Genomic DNA, 17,389 nt, shown 5'->3' on the forward strand with positions numbered 1-17,389 from the left:
CATAGAACCTGTTAATACCGAATCTAGTTGTTTAAAGAGCTAAACAGCCTCACCATACCAGAAATGCCTGCTGTGATTTGACTTGAATTATTGGGGTTAAATACTAGTTGAAAATTGGAACAGAAACTGAAAGACCTAGAGATTTACCTAGCTCTATAAAGCAACCCAAGGCCATAGAGCAACAGTGATGGAAGAACACAGTCTCTCTCAGGCTAAATGTCAAACCCCAGGTCTCTGGCTCTCCAGATAATGCGCCCTCCACCCATAAATCCAAGACGCTGGTCTCTCTTGTTGCTGTTTTTCTGACGGAAGCAACTTTGGGAAAGAAGGGTTTATTTAGAGTAGGCAGGGAAGTGGAGGGGGCAGGAGCTCGAAGCACCTGGTCAAAATGATCCAGTATGTGCAGTGGGAAAAGAGAACTAGAAGCCTAGAGCGGCTAGGCTTCCTCCCTTGATACAGCCCAGGATCCAAGCCAGGAAATGAGGCCACAGTGGCAGGTCTGCCCATAGGATGAAGAGGTATACATATAAGCCTCTACAGGCACACCCAGAGGGCTGTCTCCCAGATGATTCTATTTGTTACACTGATGACACTAATGTCACACCAACTGTCTATATATCTAAAATATTTGAAAAATAGACAGCATTATTAATTTTCTCGAGGAGCGTGGCTCCTGATCAATCTAACATGCTCTGGTGAGCATTGATGAGATTCAGGGGGTTAAAAAAAGGGGTCCGCGAAGCTGGGAAGGTGTGGAATGGGGTGTATCTTGGGGGAAGTAGGAAAAGGGTCAAAAATGTCCAGCAGACAGTATCCAATAGTATCAAAAACTAAGTAAAACCACACAATGAAATACAGACTTTCCTTGTCATTTTTCCCTAAACATCATACTGCAACAACTATTGATACTGTGTTCTGCCTTATAAGTAACCTAGACACGACCTTGAATACCTCCATGCAAGGGTGGAGAAGGTTTGATGCAAACACTGTGTTGTTTTGTATAAGGAATATCAACATCTCAAAGTCTGGAGTCCGGAAGGATGTCTTGGAAGCAGTCCCCCCAATGGATCCTAAAGGAGGACTGTACAGCAAACTTGAGAATATAAAAAACAGAGATCAAAATTACTCATTTCCTATTTTAAGCCCTCAAAACCCAAATACTCTGAAACTTGTGGTGCAAAATGTACTTTAGAAGAAGAAATTAGCAATTGAAATGCTGTGGTGCTTTAAGATATGTAAATGCCCTTGGGCTTTTGAATTAAAATTCTCTCAGCATCTTATCAGATGCAGGTACTTAAAGTGTGCATAGGCCATGAATTACTTGTGATATTTTCATGGTTCAGAACTGTAACTATCGGTTGGTTTCCAGTTCCACTACAGCATAAGCTGATGCATCAAGAGATAAGCTTTTAACCTGTCACCTAAAAGCCACCATTGTAAACCACACAGGCCAACCTGCCTACCTTCATCCTGTACATCCCAGTCTGCTGATGAGTAGGTGCTAGCAACATTCCACTTCACACCTCCCTTGCTAGGTGTGTTAACTACGTATTTGCAGAAAATAAGCTTATGTATATTTCACATAGCACTATTTGTATGTATATTTCACTTATGTATATTTCACATAGCACTAATTATTCCCATTAGTGCTTAGTGAATTGTGTACAAACAGCTGATTCCAGGAAAATAAATCTGATATTTTTCAGGAATCTATTACAATCCACAGAGACTCACTTGGTGCTTCTGGTGATATGTTATCAACTTGATGGGCCCTAGAATCACCCAGAAGACAGACATCTGGCCACATCTGTGAGGGAGTTTCTAGACTGGATAGGTTGAGGGGGAAGGACTCACTTTAAGTATGAGTGGGACTAGTCCAAGAGTTGGGATCTTGGCCTGAAGAAAAAGAAGAAAGTGAGCATAAACCCAGCACCCATGGCACTTCCTGAGGATGGAATGTGACCAGCTGGCACTGTGCCTTCCCTTAATGGTACGCACCCTCAACCTGTGACCCAATAAACCCATGCTTCCTTTAATTACTTTTGTCAAACGTTTTGAGTATTTTGATGGGAATGAGGAAAGCAATTTACATAGCACTCAATGATCAATCTAGAAAGTCTATAGAAATTATGTTTTTGGAGCCATTAAGCTATAAAAGGTTAGGACTGAAGGTAGAAAGATAGAGATAAGACAGATTCACAGAAAGAATAAAAGAGACACAGAGAAGGTTAGTCAAAGAGAGTACAGTTACCCAAAGGGTTGGTGAGTTCCTGTAAAATATTTTATAAAAGATTCAATTATCACACCTATGTTCCTCCTAACAAAATATTCTTATAAAAATAAATATTCTCTTGCAACTGGAGCTGCAATAGATAATTTAAAACTTAATGTCAACTTTCCTTTGTTTTAGATTTTATATTAATGCCAAAACTTGATATAGACAATGCAGTTTAAAGGAACAATTGTAGTACTGTGTCTTTTTTTCCCATTTTTACTCTCAGATCATAGCATCAAAGCATGATGCCAGCATGGTATGCAGAGAGACAGAGAGTGGTACCCGGATATCTGACAAACTGAGAGGATAACACTTACCTACATCTGTAACCCTCAACTATTACACTTGATAGAATTGAAACTACCGGAAAGACAAGCTTAGATCAAGGAGACCAGCATTTAATACAAGGTGGGAGAATCATTTCTTAGATTATTATACAAATGCGATATTTCCTACTATAGTCATCTGTGTGTCATTTTATAGCTCACTAAGGCAATAATTAAGACATTTATTAGATATAAATAGCCTCAAGTTAAAGCAAGACTTCAAAAAATGTCTTGCCTGCTTGCATATTTAAAATTTCTGTAAAAAAAAAAAAAAGCTCATTACACATCCTCAACGGTTTATACAGCACTGAGTGTCCAGCTAATAAAGACAGAGCCCTCAGTTAACATCCTGCAGGCCAATGGCTATGGTGGTTATTTTTTTAATGTTTTCTTTTATTAATTACTTCAGTTTACATCTTGGTCATAGATCCCTCCATCCTCTCCTCCCAGACCCACCCTGTCTTCCACATCCTCTCTCCCTGATTCCTCAGAATACAGGAGTCCCCTACCCAGACACCCTAGCTCCTCTATTCACATGAGGACTGAGTTTGTCTTCCTCCCCTGTGGCCTGGTAGGGAAGTCCCATCAGGGGGAAGTGATCAAAAAGCAGGCAATGTAGTCTGTGTCCGAGATATCAAGATACTCCCGCACTGCATAACTAGTGGACAGTTATTCTTGACTGTAGTTGCTTCAGATGAGAAATGAGGAGGAGGCTGGTAGTAAGGCTGTTGCCTGGAGTCGTCTATGATGCTGTTTTCAGACAGGGTTAGGCTAGTAGGGCTCTATTTTTTCCAATAATATTTTTAAATACTTTTTCTTTATTATTATTTATTACAAATTAGTCACTTTGTATCCCAGCTGTAGCCCCCTCCCTTATTTCCTCCCAGTGTCATCCTTCTTCCCTCTCACCTCCCCCATGCCCTCCCTTAGTCCACTGACATCCCATCAGGTCGCATCAAGACTGTCTGGATCCTCTTTCTCTGTCACCTAGTAAGGCCACCCCACTATGGGGAGGTGATCAAAGAGCAGGCAACCAAGTTCATGCCAGTGACTGCCCCTGCTCCCCTTACTAGGAGACCCACATGGAGACTGAGCTGCCCATGGGCTACATCTGAGCAAAGGGTCTAGGATCTCTCCAAGCATGGTCCTTGGTTGATTCATCAGTTTCTGAAAGACCCGCAGAACCCAGATATCTTTGGCTCTGTTGGTCTTCTTGTAGAGCTCCTGTCCCCTCTAGGTCTTTCTATCTTCCCCTTCTTCCATAAGGTTCCCTGCAGTCTGCCCAAAGTTTAGCTATGAGTTTCTACATATGCTTCTATACCCTGATGGGCAGAGTCTCGTAGATATCCCCTGCTAATTTAATCCCTTGTTGAATGAGAGATAAAATGTGAGACAGAACACCCCATGTGTCATTAGGCACGCTGTCTGATCCTCACCTCTTCCTGTCCCTTTTCTCTTTCTCCTCTGCTCCACTCTCTCAGCCCTACTGGACCTTGAAACTGTGAGCCAAGCAAAGATTTCTCATGTAAGGCGCTTTTCTCAAGTATTTGGCCACAGTGAGTCAGCACACTGACTTCTCCTATGCTACATATAAGAATGTGTTGTAACTAGAAATGAGCCTAGACTTTAGGCTCAGATGGGACTGAATTTTGACTGCAGAACAATAAATTACCATTTTCTCCATCAACCTTAATCATTCAGGGACAAGTTTTCATTTATATCTAAGTGTTTCTTGTTGGCAACAAAATAATATATAGTTCATGCAGAAAAAGTGGTAGTTGGTCAATTCTTTATAACTTTTGTTTTTATTTTTTGCTATTAAAAGCACTCTTTATGCCATTCTACCATGTAAGAGAAGGTGAAGTAGAACTGGGGGACTAGAGGCCAGTGTATCCTGAGCTTACTGCCATGTACCCTGTTGTCCTGGAATGGGAAATAATGGCCTATACTCACTGTTTTCAGATATTGATCCCTGTTTGCCATTAAGCATGATGAAACCAGAGGGCTGGACATGTTAGTGGCTGTGGTAAAGATGGCTGTTCTCCTGGAAGAAAAGGTCCTCTCCCCAAATGCCAGCGGGCCACCTGAATATGAGAGCAGTCAGTAAAGACTGGAATGCCACCCAGGCACCTCTACCCAGTGGGCTGTGAAAGACACCATGGCTCCAGTGAAAGGTTTCCCACAGAGATCCGCAGTGTGGTAGAGTGCTAGTGTGTCAGAATACGTGCCCTGGTTGTACATGCAGGAAGCATGTGCTCTTGCCTCTGTCTGGCAGTCTCTGTCAGGTGCACTGATTAACAGTCCCTGCTCTGGGTGGGAGGCTAGGACTGACTATGTTTCTCTATATTTCAAGACATCGTATCATAATACATCCATCACTGTTTTCTGGTATGTCATGAAATATATTTATTACCAGACCTACTAAAAACGACAGGCTTATTCTTTGTTTAAAAGTATTCTTCACTTAAAATCCCACTGAGAGAAGCCAGACATGGTGACGAGCATCTGTAATCACAATCGTTGGGAAGCAGAAGCAGATGGAGCTCTGTGAACTCAAAATCAGCCTGGTGTGCATATTGAGTCTATGCCAGCCAGGGTTTTATAGTTAGACTCTGCCTCACCAAACTAAACTTTGCCAAACCAAACTAAAACCACCACCACCAACAAAAACCCAAACCACCAAAAAAATATCCTGTACCCAACCCCCCAAGATAATCACAGATACCAATGCAGGAGTCAGCAATCCAATGTGGACTTAAATTTTAATAATAAAATGGTGAAAGTCAAAACTGAACATTTACTCTGATGGAGCAGGTTCTGCAATGAGGCCACACCACTGAACTCCAGATGGAAGAGGCATCCAACTTCAACATGGGAACAATAACTCCATATGGGCTAGAGTCCACAGAAAAGGCTTCTCTTGGGAATTTTGTAAAAGAGTTGATAGAACTCCATTAATATTAAAGGATGGAGTTCTATCAACATTAACATATTAACATTCATGTTAAAGATAGCCCGGCAATAGCAACACACACATGGACTAGTCTTACAGTCTTCAACTTCAAAGAGATGCTGTCGAAGCATTTTATAGCCACAATTCAGTGAGGCATTAGAGAGATTTCAAAGACAAACCATCCTAATGCTTAGACATGCTTAGAAAGTGAATCCACTGTGGGTAGGGTGAAGCTTAGTGCTGGACCTTATGTCCAGCATGTGCACAGTCCTGGGTATGGGCATCGACATCCAGACACAGGGACACACATAAACATATACACACACATATTGACATACATGCACACACCCATACACATAAAAACACATACAAACACACACACACACATATGGTGAATTCAATTGACATTTTCCTCACATGTAATCACCAGATTCTGGTTTAAAATAAATATTAAAATGCCAAAGAAGTTTCTAGACCATCTTTTTTTGGCAAGAATTCTCACTATAAAACAGCAATCCTTCCATCACTGTTTTTGTTTGTTTGTTGCTTTCAGGACTGTTTTGGAGATCTGGGCCTTTTGTGGTTCTACGTGAATTTTAGGATATGTTTTCTCCCTATTTCTTCAAAGAATGAAATAGGAGTTTTGAATAAGACTGCACTGAATCAGTAAATGGCATCTGGTAGATACTGATTTTCACAACATTAATTCTATGAACCCATTAGCATAGGCGTCCTTCTATTTCTTCAGAGATTTAAGGTTTTTGTTATAAATGCCATTCTTATCCTTGGTGTGGTTTATTTGTAGGTATTTTATTGTCTTTGAGCCTATGTGGATGGGAGGGGGTCCATGACTTCCTTTTCTCTATGACTATTGTTGGCTTAAAAGAAAAGCCATTTATTTGTGCAAGATAATTAACCTGCCACCTTGCTGAATTTGTTTATCACTTCTAGACGAGTTCTGGTAGAACCTTTGGGATCTCTAATGTATAGAGTATCATGTCATCTGGAAAGAGGGGTAATTTCTTAATACACTTATTTAGTTTATTACATAGACTTATTAAATAAGAAATAGACTGATCATTTCCCTATCTGTATTCCTTTGCTATCTTTCTGTTGTTTTACTGCTTCATCTAGTGCTTCAAGCACAGTATTGAAAAGGAGTGGGGACAGAGGACACCTCTGCACCATTCTTGACTTCAGTGGAATTAGTTCCTCTGTATCCATTTACGATGCTGTTGCTTGTGAAACTTCATGTACACATCTTATTTTTCATATACAACACTTCTTATGTTTCTTATTATGCTCCCTCTAGCCCTGTGTTCGCCACATCAATTTACCCTACAGATGTCAGATTTTTACCAAAGACCTTTTCTACATCTAAGTCCATTTACACATATTGTGAAATTTATTGACATTTGTACATTGACCTATACCCGCGATTCAGGAATAAAACCAACTTGGTCATAGTGTATAATCATGTATTTATAATTGTTATTGAAATCTGTGTTATAATTTGTAATCATGGTGTTGATTTTTTGATGTTTTTTTTGGGGGGGGGTTCAGTGTACTTTCTGGTTTACTAATTGCGGATTCTTGGATATGTCCATTTCTCTCTTTAGCCTGAAATAATTGCTTCCTGTATTTGTTTTAGGTGAATTTGATAGCACATATATTTATATGATGCATATAATAGATAGATTTAATAGCCATTTTAGTTCAGGTTGGCTGCCATGTTTTGTTTTCGAACTTGTTTTTATTGTTTCAGGTTCTGTGACTTTCAAAATTTTTGTTAAGAAATCAGCTATCTTCATTCATGGTCCTTGTTTGGAGTATCAGTCTCAGAAAAGACACCTGTGCACAGATTTTTTTGGTTCAGTTGCTCTCCTTGTGGAGCTCCTGTTCCCTCCAGGTATTTCTTTCGTAAGATTCCCTGTATTCTGCATAAAGTTTGGCTATGAATCTCAGCATATGTTTTGATACCCTGCTGGGTAGAGTCTTTCAGAGGCCCTCTATGATAGGCTCCTATCCTGTCCCCTGTTTTCTCCCTCTTCTGATGTCTGTCTCCTTTGCCTTTCTGAATGAAGACTGAGCATCTTATCAGGTTCCTCCTTCTTGATTAGTTCTTTAAGTGTACAGAGTTTAGTATGATTATCCTATATTATATGTCTAATAGCCACTTATAAGTGGGTATATACCATGTGTCTTTCTGCTTTAGGAATACCTCACTCAGGATGATCTTTTCTAGATCCCACCATTTGCCTGCAAATTTCATGATTTCTTTCTCTTTAATTGTTGAGTAGTATTCCATTGTGTAAATGTACCACAATTTCTGTATGCATTCCTCAACTGAGGGTTATCTGGGTTGTTTCCAGCTTCTGGCTATTACAAATAAGGCTGCTATGAACATGGTTGAGCAAATGTCCTTGTTGTATACTTGAGCATCTTTTGGATATATGCCTAGGAGTGGTATAGCTGGATCTCGAAGTTGCACTGTTTCTAATTGTCTGAGAAAGCACCAGATTGATTTCCAAAGTGGTTCTGCAAGTTTAAATTCCCGCCAGCAATGGAGTAGGGTTCCTCTTTCTCCACATCCTCTCCAGCATGTATTGTCACTTGAGTTTTTGATATTAGCTATTCTGATGGGTGTAAGGTGAAATCTCTCGGAGATAACTTAGAACCTCTTCACAAAAGTAGCCCATGGCAGCTCAGTGTCCAAGAGGATTCCCCAATAATAGGAACAGGGACCATCTCTGGCATGAACTCATGGGCTGGCACTTTGATCACCGCCACCTGTGGGGGGAGCAGCCTCACGAGCCCACAGAGGAAGTCAAAGAAGCCAGTCCTGGTGAGACTGGGTAGACTAGGGTCAGATGGAAGGGGAGGAGGACCTTCCCTATCATTGGACTAGAGGAGGGGCATAGAGAAGAGGGAGGGAGAGTGGTATTGGGAGGGGCTGAGGGAGAGGGCTATAGCTGAGATACAAAGTGAATAAACTGTAATTAATAAAAATAAATTTAAAAAGAAAAAAAAGAACAGCAACTTGAAAATTAAAACCTTTGTTTCAAATTATAATTTATAGTCTATCTTAAAGGAGAGTCAGGACAGGAACTCAAGGCAGGAACCTAGAGGCAGGAACTGAAGCAGAGACCATAAAGGAATGGTGCTTAGTGATTTTTCTCTCTATGGCTTGCTCAGCAGCCTACTTTTCTATATACCTCAGGACCACTTTATCAAAGCTGACACTCCTCACAATAGGAAGAGTCCTTCCACATTGATCATCAATCAAGAAAATGCACCTCAGATTGACTACAAGCCAAGTAAATAGAAACATTTTTTCAACTGAGGACCCCTCTTCCTCAGTTGAGGTTCTTCTTTGTTTTTTTTGTTTTTTGTTTTTTGTTTGTTTTGGGTTTTATTCAGAGGGAGAGAAAGAAAACATGAAAGTAGATGGGGAGAAACTGAGAAAAGATAAAGAAAACATGATAAAAAATACTGTATGAATAAATAATTTAAATAAATAATTTAAATAAAAAGGAGAAAATATTAAAAAAGAAATAAGCTATGATTCTGATGCATTTTCTTTTATATGTGACTTGCTTTTGTTTCTCTTGCAGTTTTCAATATACTTCCTTTGTTTTATATAGTGAGTGTTTTAACTATGATATGCTGTGGTAATTCTATTTTCTGCTCTTGTCTATTTGGTGTTCTGTGTGCTTGTGTCTGTATGTATATCTTTCCTTAGTTTGGGGAAGTTTTCTTTTATGGCTTTTATGAAAAGCTAGCCTATGTCATTGACTTGGGAATCTTCTCTCTCACCTATGCCTATAATTTAAAAGTTTGGAAATTTCAAGGTGTCCCATGTTTCCTATGTGTTTCTTTCATATGTTTAAAAAATTCATAATCCCTGATTATGTGTCCTAGACTCTCTACTTTATCTATGAGACCTAATATTCTCTCTTTTTCTTCATCCATTCTACTTGGAAGTTTTTCCCCTGATTTTTCTACCTGGTGTACTGTATTTTTAATTCCATCTTCATTTCAGCATGAGTCTCTCTTCAGTGATTCCTTTTTCAAGAACTGGATTGGCTTTGTCATTTCTATCCACTTTATGTTTGTTTTTTCTTGGTCACCACTCAGGTGTTAATTTTCTTTACGTTACTCCCTCCTTAATTTCATTGAGATACTTCCTTGTATATTCTTCAAACTCCTTGAATTCTATGGTGAATTATATATACATATGTGTATGTGCATATATATGATTTGAAATATATGTCCCAGCACTCATCTAGGTAATTATCATTGGTCAACATTTCTACAACACTGCTAGATTTTGGAGGGGAGATTTTTACCTTGATCTTTCACATTGTGAAATGAGATCTGAGCATGTGCACTTCTCTTGTTACCTGTGTGCCTGATGTAAACAGAGCTGCTCATGGCAGAAGAGAGGATAAGCAGGTAAGTTGAGACTAGAGTTTGAAAGGCTTCTGTAGAGTGAAGTTGTGTGGGAACAGAAGGGAATCTGGTTACAAGATGTGGGCTTTATCCAAGCCTGTCATGTGGGAGTCGATGGCTGGGTAGAGAGCTTGCATGAGGCATGTGAGTGGCCTCTGGTTTGGGAGACAGGCAGGACAGGTCCTGGGAGAAGCTTTGAGGCTGACTGCAGTACAGCCAATAGTGGCCAGACTAAGCTGGGGACGCCGGATGTGGGAACCAGGGAAGATCTGGTAGACTGAGGAATGTGGGTATATAGGAGTGTCAAGCAACACGTCAGTTTAGAGAAGGATGTGCAAAATCTGCTTGGGTGGAAAGGTTGGATCACTTTTAGCATCTTAATAAAATGAGTGGATTATCAGGGAACAACAATTGTTAGTATCAATGCTGAATAAATATGGACCCAGTGAAAAAGCATAAGTTAACTGTGTCTAAAACTTTTATTAACCACCAATATGAAGCCTTTTGTTTCCTTTAGAGAATCAAAAACACTAGTGAAGATTTTTTTCTTTTCAGAGGACATAGTAGAATGTCTTGAAAGCCACCTGGTCATGTAAAGTTTTGCCCTGTACTCCTTCTCCAGCCCTACCCTGCCACTCTACTCCAGAAACAATACAGACAGTTCCCATAGAGAGAGAGAGAGAGAGAGAGAGAGAGAGAGAGAGAGAGAGAGAGAGAGATTGAAATTTTGGTCGTGGTATTTGAGAAACTTCTCATTAACATATTTTCAGTCAGATGTAAAATCCCAGAAAGATTTAGTCTGGACCTTGTATTGGAGGAAAATCTTGTCTCAGAACCTTTCATAGATCACTAAATGGAAAGCATGCTACATTTTGTTGTAAGACATTACAATCTGGAATTGATTGAGATTAGACTTTTGCATTTCACCCCTATCCCTGTTATCTCTATATGTCTTTCTATTTCTCTCTGTGTCTCTCTCTCCATTTCTTGGTGGTATGACTTTGAGACAGTTACTTTATTCTTCATGTCACGTTAAGAAATTCCCATAATTGGACTCGTATAACATCATCTTCTGAACTGATTAACTAAACATGACTTGTCCTCTCCAGTTCATAGCGTAAATAGCCCTACAAGTCAACATCTGGTGATACAGTCTCAGACTATAGCTCGTGTTGAGTTCCGAATTTGGCAGTTGGCGTTTTTAGAAATGCTGATTGTGGGATTCCCTATTGTTTGTTAAGGCCAAAAATCTTATAATTAAATTGGTTCTCTGTATTTTTTGGAACATAAAAGACTAGATGCAATAATATAGATAGAAAAAATACTCTATTGATGTTTACATTTTAAACACTGTTGAAAAATATTTTATGTATCTAAAACTAAATGGATTTAATTTTTCCACTGAAAGTAGGTTTTAACTTTGCAACTTTGTGCATATGGTCTCATGCAGCCTCATTACCTACACTGAAAGAGCTTACAGTCTACTTAGTTATGCATGTTTCAATGAAATAATTTAATTACATTGCTCCTGTCAAAAAAATCCAACACAGGCCCAGATTACATAAATAGGTAAATAAACACTACTGAAGATTACAATATTTAATGCTAGATAAGCCATAAATCTCAGGACACATCTTGGGAGATGTAGAGGATAATTCTTATGACTGCTTGTTCCTGTAACTAACTTACTTAACAATATAAAGGAAACAAACAGCATTGAATGTAAGAAAAAAACCCTCTAAACTGTGATTGTGTTCTTTCCAAAAATTTCTGCTGCTCAGTTCTGGGTGAGTCACATCAGACTTTAGCATAAGATATAGACTCAAAGGTTTTGGCTTTCTAAAACTCATCTGTCAGTGGCAAATCATAAACCAAATGAGAGCTGACTTTAAGGTTAGAATACAGAGCCAGATTCTAAGTGTCCAAGACCTTGTAGACCAAACAGAGAAAGGGCTGCGGGATCTGGTGGCATCCTGCTTACTGTAAGCCTGTTTATCTTGTGACTTTGAAGGTTGAGTCACTGTCTCAAAGTTCTAAATACGGATGGAACTGGAAAAACCTGCTCTTGGGAATCAAAGCGTAAGGCAACACACACACAAAAAAAAATCAATCTTTTATAATTTTCTCTGGAAATGATAACATTTGGAAAACTTATGAGTAGCTTTCCATAGAGAAGAATTAGTAGCATCACAAGATGAGATTTTTGCTTAAGCTAAACATACCACAATAAAGGTCTAAATGATGCAGCGGCGGCATTTTTCAAAAGCTAAATTAAAAGCACTATGGGATGTTTTTTTTTCAGCTTCACAAATTAAAGGCCAGCAACAACTTCTGGGCAACAACACCTGTAATGGAAGACTATCCTGAGCTACCTGAGACCCTACCACAGTAGAACCAAGTAGACTAAACACATCAGCAACCACAGCAAAGGCAGCTGAGTGTGTATTAAGGAAGAGCAATCATAACCATGAGGACAGCAATATCCACTGTGGTTAATCCGAATTTGTTAATTCTGTGCATGCCCTGTGAACTGTAGCCTTTACTATTTATGACCACTGGGATAAATATTCTATTGTGCTTGTTTCAAAGACAAGGGAATCTAGAAAAGTTAGATACTCTGCTCAGTAAATCAAGATGTTAGAAGTGACAGGAATGATGATAAAATTTAAACTAGAATAGTCTTCAGAGATATTTTCATCATATTTAAAACTCTCAGATCTACTCTTGGGAATGCTGGTAATGTGTTCTAACTGCGTATGGCTGTGTGAGAGTAAGGAAAAGTCAGCACAATGGAGTTTTCGAATGAGAAACTTAAAAGGAAATTAAGATCAAGACCAATTAGCCCCAAAACATCACTTTAAATGTTTGTACAATGGCTTAATAAAATACAACTATTTATTGAACATTTATTGAGTACAAGACCTAGTATTAGACTCTATTTATATATTTATATATTAATTTATTTTATTTTCAAAACTACCCCAGAAGTAACGCCCAGAAGGTAGCAGGGTCAGAACTCACCCACCATGTTTGAACACTGGCAATTATACACCTTCAACCTTCAAGTTCCCATTTTCCAGGGCTTTCTTACTAATAAACTTTGGGGAAATAATTTCTTACTGTCATCCACAAAATACATGAAAAGTTGCTGGACACTGTAGGTGAATGTGAACCTCAGAAGACTGTCTTCCACCTGATTTATGTCTCAGGGGCACTCATTTAGATGTTGAGTATCAGATATGAGAGGTAAAGAATAACTTCGATGTTTGAGAAGGAAACCCTTTGGATGGCTTCCATTTCCCAACATCTGTCAACCTATTGGTTTGAAGCCATCACTGGTTTTCATCCCCAGGCTGCTGTTCTCAGGGAGCCACTGTGTGTCCAGAAGATTCACAGCCATTTTTATCCAGTCTCCCTCAGGAGTCCCTGCAGTAAAGGCCCTGCCTGCTCTACCATCTGGTCCCACCTCGCTTTCTTTTCTCAGCCCCGATTCTCTGAAAATTATCCCTTATTAAAGTAGCTGGCATTTTTATGCATTATAACAAAATATATCAAACCTAAAGAAAGAAATGAGAATAAGTTATAGACACTAGCAAAAACAAGGAGGGACACCCAGGTAGGGAAGAATTTGAATATAGGTAACTACAAGATACACATTTTCATCACAACCAATTTTAAAGAACTTGCTTTCCCATTTTACAGCTATTACCTTTACAGAGGGAACACCAAGAGACTGTGGCAATTAGACGTTTCATACATTGTATCACTTTTCTGCAAAAAAGAATGCTTGTTAGGAAATTCTACTTACACTAAATGTTAACTCAGTATTCTTATGTACTAAAACTCCTTTAAACAGATCAGCATTTACCTGGATACTGAAAAAGATGCATCAATGCTTTTAAAGAACAGATCTTGACAATCAATAAGAACAGGGCAAAGGTATTTTAAGCTCTTACCAGTCCTGGTGTGACTAATGTAGTCCTCTTTAGAAAAACTCCATTAATTTGGGATTACAGTTGAGCAATCTGGGTGTGTGCTGGTCTTTTGAAGAAAGGGTCCAAGAAACAGGTTTGAGCAGTAGTCACTCAAGGTGGCCCAACAGAACCACTCAGAGTTTTCTGAAATAGAGAAGGTGGTTAAAAAAAATCAGAATGGGAATCTGTTCACAGAGCTCCTCAGTTGTTCCTTCAACATTACATGTACCCATCTATCCACAAAGCAGTTGCAGCTTGTCATTTTTAACACCTTAGAGTTTCTGGTTTTTTTTTTATATTATTTCTCTTATTTTTTATATTACCAGATAATTGCATCATTTCTGTTTCCTCTCTCCAATCCCTCCGATATACTCCTCTGTGCTGTCTTTCAAGTTCATGGCCTCTTTCTTATTAACTGTTGGCACATGCATATGTGTTTATGTATATATTCCTAAATATAACCTGCTCAGTCTTTATGTTATCCACAATGACCTTCTGCAGAACTGTTGAGCCTAGTCCTAATGGATACATTTACAAAACAGAACAACTCCTGTGGCTTATCTCTTAGCAAATAGGCTAGTATAGTCAATAATGCTGTATGTTTTACACGTTAACTAAAAATAAAGGTGGGCTTTGGCAGGTGGCCTAAGGCTACGGAGTCAGAGCCCAACACCACCTACACAGAACAGGACAGGAGCCTCCCACAGGGGCCTCTGAAAGACTCTACCCATCAGGGTATCTAGGATCGAGATGCTGAGACTCATAGCCCAACTTTGGGCAGAATGCAGGAAATCTTATGGAGGAAAGGGGAGATAGAAAGACCTGGAGGGGACAGGAACTCTACAAGGAGAGCAGCAGAACCAAAATATCTGGGCCCAGGGGGACCTGCAGAGACTGATACTCCAATCAGGGACCATGCATGGAGAGGACCTAGACCCACTGCTCAGTTGAAGCCTATAGGCTGCTCAGTTTCCAAGCCTAGTAAGGAGAACAGGGACTGTCTCTGGCATGAACGTAGTGGCTGGTTCTTTGATCACCTCCCCCTAGGAGATGCAGCCTTGCTAAGCCACAGAGGACGATGATGCAGCCAGTCCTGATGAGACCTGATAGGCTAGGGTCAGATAGAAGGGGAGGAGGTTTGCAGCAGCTTTATTCGTAATAGCCAGAATATGGAAACAACCCAGAGATGCCTCAACTGAGGAACGGATACAGAAATTGTGGTACATTTACACAATGGAATACTACTCAGAAATTAAAAACAGGGAAATCATGAAGTTTGCAGGCAAATGGTGGGAATTAGAAAAAATTGGACAGACATCGAAGAGAGAGAAAACAGGGAACAGGACAAGAGCCTACCACAAAGGGCCTCTGAAAGACTCTACCCAGCAGGGTATCAAAGCAGATGCTGAGAATCATAGCCAAACTTTGGGCAGAGTGCACGGAATCTTATGAAAGAAGAGGGAGATAAAAGACCTGAAGGGGACAGGAGCTCCACAAGGAGAGCAATAAAACCAAAAAATCTGGGCACAGGGGTCTTTTCTGAGACTGATACTCCAACCAAGGACCATGCATGGAGATAACCTAGAACCCTACACAGATGTAGACCATGGCAGCTCAGTCTCCAAGTGTGAGAACAAGGACTGTTTCTGACATGAACTCAGTGGCTGGCTCTTAGATCACCTTCCCCTGAGAAGGGAGCAGCCTTATCAGGCCACAGAGGAAGACAATGCAGCAGCCAGTCCTGATGAGACCTGATAGGCTAGGGTCAGAGGGAAAGGGAGGAGGACCTCCCCTATCAGTGGATTTGGGGAAGGGCATGAGAGGAGATGATGGATGGAGGGAGGGTTGTTTGGGAATTGACAATTAACGGGGGGGGTACAGCTGGGATACAAAGTGAATAAACTGCATTTAATAAAAAATAAATTAAAAAGAAAGAAAAGAAAAAGAAAAATTCTAAAAAAACAAAAACAAAAACATTAAGCAAAAAACAAGAAGGGGAGGAGACCTCCCCTATCAGAGGACTGGGGGCATAGGAAGGAGAGAGGAAGGGAGGGATTGGGAAGAGGTAAGGGAGAGGGCTACAGCTGGATATAAAGTGAATAAATTGTAAAAATAAACAAACAAAAAGTAGCAATAACTCTAAGATTCCCAATGGATGCATTATGCCTCAGATAATAGTGAACTATAGTTGTAGCTGTTGTTCATTTACACACCTAACCTACATTAACCTACATTCAGTTTATACATTAATGTAAGAATTTAAAATAACTATTATAATAGTCATAATGACAGTTTACTCTGATAAAACATCCAGTATCACATCACTTGAGCTTTGAACCATGATTATGTAAAAGAAATGTTACCTGCACCACAAACACTGTGAAACTAGACACTCTATGGTTTCTAAGTAGCCAAAAAGTGGATATCATACACAACTCAGTTAACAAAGCCAAGAGCATAATTCGCTCCAAGCAGGATGGATCAATGCAGCATGATAATTCATCATGTTATACGGAACAGAATAATTTAAACTCACAAGATATTAATTTTGGTAGTTTTCCATTTAATATTTTAGCCTTTGACCAGCTAAGTTGCATAAACAGTGCAAGTATCAATAAGAGGAGACTACCTTGTATTGTAAGTAAAATAAAGACTACAGTCATGTGCCCAGGGTTCAAATCACTTTGTGACAGTTAAGCCAAGTATTTGACCTCTTGGGAAAACTGCACATTCTGTGCAGTCACCTGTGAAACTAAACTAAGTTGCCTCAAGTCAAGCACTTTATAATATTTAATGAACACTTACTGTATCTATTTGTAACCCAGTGTCTCCCTTCTTCCTTTCTATCTCTCCTTTTCTCTTGACTTCTCTCTCCCCGTCTCTCTCTCTCTCTTTTTCTCTCTCCTGTTGTTGCTTAAAATATTATGAGGAAAAGGGGGGGCTATTCATGGAGTGTAAAATAAAAAGCCTTAGGTTGCTGTTTTTTAGAAATCACTCACTACGCATAAGAGATGTCTTTATTTCTGTTTTACAAAATAAATAAATAAACAAACTAAGACTCAGCAAATTCAGAATATGCCAGAGTCAGATGACAAGAAACAGTGGATCTGAGGCTTCACGCCTGTCTGATCTTCAAGGTCCAATGCTATTTCTTGGTCTAATTTCTTTTATTCCTCCAACCCTGCTACTTTTTCATGTTTTTGGACGTTGATTTTGGTTTAGTTTAGACAAGATTTTGCCAAGTAACACTTGCCCATCTTGAACTTGTAATTGTCCAGTCCTCACCTCCAGAGATGGGCTTACAGGCACGTTTCACAATTCCTAGCTATGGAGTCCTCCATGGGTGAGGGAAATATACTAATTTTAAAACAATGAGTTAAATTTCCATGAAAAAAATATTGCTTAATCA

General features: G+C 39.5%; 1 protein-coding gene across 9 annotated transcripts in view; it reads right to left on the bottom strand.

Moving 5' to 3' along the window:
* The window catches only part of Dlgap1 (DLG associated protein 1), a 784,196-nt gene that overhangs the window by 658,007 nt on the left and 108,800 nt on the right, over positions 1–17,389 (bottom strand). For all 9 annotated transcript variants that reach the window (XM_060368165.1, XM_060368163.1, XM_060368160.1 and 6 more), the window contains exon 2: positions 13,963–14,124. The gene's annotated coding sequence lies outside the window, so the exon portion shown is untranslated. The remainder of the gene's footprint in view (positions 1–13,962; positions 14,125–17,389) is intronic.

This window comes from Meriones unguiculatus, chromosome 15, assembly GCF_030254825.1.
Source record: "Meriones unguiculatus strain TT.TT164.6M chromosome 15, Bangor_MerUng_6.1, whole genome shotgun sequence".
Taxonomy (NCBI): domain Eukaryota; kingdom Metazoa; phylum Chordata; class Mammalia; order Rodentia; family Muridae; genus Meriones; species Meriones unguiculatus.